Source organism: Mus pahari, chromosome 11 (genome assembly GCF_900095145.1).
Source record: "Mus pahari chromosome 11, PAHARI_EIJ_v1.1, whole genome shotgun sequence".
NCBI classification, from domain to species: domain Eukaryota; kingdom Metazoa; phylum Chordata; class Mammalia; order Rodentia; family Muridae; genus Mus; species Mus pahari.
This window is the reverse complement of record NC_034600.1, coordinates 23,834,818-23,837,901: the sequence shown is the minus strand read 5'-3', so window position 1 is coordinate 23,837,901 and position 3,084 is coordinate 23,834,818.

The following is a 3,084-nucleotide window of genomic DNA, read 5'->3' as shown; positions in this document are numbered from 1 at the left end:
GCACACAATACTCCAGACGAGACCTAGCTCAGTCTCCAGCCAAGCACTGGACCATGTTGTGAAACTCCATGGTCCTTTCAATACCCTGATTATATCAAGAGTGCCTATTGTATTCTTATTTTAATTATACGCTCTGAAGCCATCAGCCACCAATGGAATCTCTTCCCAATTTTAGTTTTCAGCATATACCAGTGCGGGCTGTGGCACCTGTTAGATCGCATTGCAATGACTTGCTGTCGCCCATTTCTTCAAGAAGACTAAGCAGCTGAGTAGTGTAGGACTTGTCCATTTTCATGGTGCTAGAATTTGGCTTTTAGATGGTGTACCGTATAATTTTGTTGAAGGAAAGAATGAATAATACAAAAAAAAAAAAAGTCCCAGGATGGGGATGGTTGGGCTGCAGATGGTTCAGGAGATGAAGTGCTTGCCATATATGCATGAAGATAGGAGTTGGGGTCCAGGCATGTGGCTGGTCCAGGCAGGGATTACTTCAGGGCAAGTTGGCTAGACAGAGTAACCAGAGTTGACAAGTCCTGAGTTTCAGAGAGAGACCCTGCCTCAGAAAATAAAAACTGAGTGACAGAGGAAGACAGTTGATTTTATCTTCTGTTCTCCACCTGTATGTGCACACACACACACACACACACACACACACACACACCATCCCTGACCTTACTCTGCATAAAGGACTTTTTTGATCATTTCATTATACATTTGCCTCCTCAAAGGTCTAATGATAACATGGGGACATTTAGTAAGGCTAATTTCAATCCCAGATATATTTATGAATGCTGGCAAGAGTATTACAAAATGTATCAAGAGAGGCTCAGTTACCCTCTGCAGGCAAGGACATTTAGAACTCTCGGTGGCTTTTATTTGAGACTAGATCTCGCTGTCCATGCCCCTGTCTCCACCTTCCAGGCACTGCGGATCGCCAGCATCCACCACACCACCATACCAGCCTCTTTTCTGTGTCTCCTCAGAATATCTTCCATGAGAATTCTGCCACCGCTGACGACAGTGGGGAAAATTACAGAAAGGAAAAGCCTGCAGAAGTCCTGCAGAATTGGTTACAAAGTCGTTGAAAGGGACAGAAGGCATCCATCCCACACACACGTGAAAGAAATCAACATGCTTCCTCTGGGAAACCCTAGCACAGAAGACTGGGAGGGTGGGCGAATGCGGGGCGGGGCTGGAAGCCTCCACATTGCTAGTGGAGATGCAGGCCCCTCCTCTTGGCTTCCCTGGCGCTTCTCTCTGTCCTCCTTGGAGAAAAGTGAGCTGCGTGCACCTTTCTAAATTCTAAAAACAGGCTTTCCTGTCAGAGTTACAGCCAGACGTTTTCCATTCCTTCCTGCCCTGAGAATTTTACCTGGACCCATGTCTGGATTGTTGACAGCTTCTGGGAAAGGAATAGAAATGAAAATGAAGCCCGCGTCCTCTCCTATCACAGAAAGAGAGTGGGACAGACCACTAGTCCAGAGCACCGAGAAGCAAAGCAGAGGTTTCATTATGAATGCCTGCACCTGTGTCCCCATGCCCCACCACCCTAGGTGGGTAAGGCAGGGGCTGAGAACCAGGGTCTACTTCTCTTTCTCGTGGGACAAGGCTCAGTAGCAGAGCCCATCAATAGGTGCTTTACCTGCGCAGAGACTGACAAATCACTCCAGTGGCCCCGAGGTAGCCAAACTAGCTGGCACACCACGGTACACTTCATAGGCCAGATTGGCTTTAGCCTGGGAGCAGGGGATGCTATATCCTAGAGGTACCTGGGCCACTTCCAGCTCTGGTCTCCTGGAATGGGTGGCGTGTTTCAGAGCAGTGAGCAAGCTTACTACTAAAATCTCAGTAAAAGATAAAGCTGGGTGGGCAGAGACTGGGGTGTATCAGACTGAGGTCCAGAGGGTCGGCTCTGCCCCTGACTTATGTGCGTGCAGATGCAGACATAGTCTCCCCGAGCCCATGTCATTTCTACAACAGGCTAGAGCTTGTGTTTCCCTCAGAGTGGGTTCAGGTGAAATGATCGTCTGGTAGCTAGCCCAGACTAGATGCTGATTGATAGATTCAATGAAGGAAAAGGATGGATCATAACCGGTAATTACCCAAGGGTATCTGACTTTCCAATTTTATCCATCCTAGCCTTTCATTTCCAGTTTTTCCAGTAATGTGCCTCGCAGAACCTCCATAATTTTGTTGGTGTTGCAGTATTGGGCACTGGATCCAGAGCCCCACCCAATGAGGTTGATTTCTCCCCTACTTTTAGTTTTGTATTTGTTTTCTGTCCTGGAGATGATTTTGCATTTATAAAGTCAAGGATGTATTAGTTTTCCTGATACTGGTGTTAGAAACAAAAAGCAAAGTCACTAACACAAACTTGTTAAAAAAATATTTACTCTCAGTTGGGGGTTCCTACCCTGCCTTGGACCATTCACTTCCCAGATAAAAGACATACGACCCATATATTTATAATAATCCTATGCACTACAGCTGGACAGGTATCTACCCTCTGTTGGTATCTGCTTCCCTAAGAATGACCCTGAGTTATCACTTGCTATGTCCAATCTGAACTGCTATTATTATTATTATTATATATTTTATTTACATTTCAAATGTTATCCCCTTTCCTGGTTTCCCCTCCAAAAAACCCCTATCCCTCCACCTCCCCCTGCTCCCCAAACCACCCACTCCCACTTTCTGGCCCTAGCATTCCCCTATATTTGGGCATAGAACCTTCACAGAACCAAGGACCCCTCCTCCCATTGGTGTCCGACAAGACCATCCTCTGCTACATATGCAGCTGGAGCCATGAGTCCCTGCAACTGTACTCTTTGGATGGCGGTTTAATCCCTGGGAGCTCTGGGGGGGGGGGTACTGGTTAGTCCATATTGTTGTCCCTCCTATGGGGCTGTAAGCCCCTTCAGCTCCTTGGGTCCTTTCTATAGCTCCTCCGTTAGGGATCCTGTGCTCAGTACAAAGTTTGGCTGAGAGCATCCACCTCTGTATTTGTCAGGCACTGGTAGAGCCTCTCAGGAGACAGCTATAACAGGTTTCTGTCAGCAATCACTTGTTGGCCTCCACAATAGT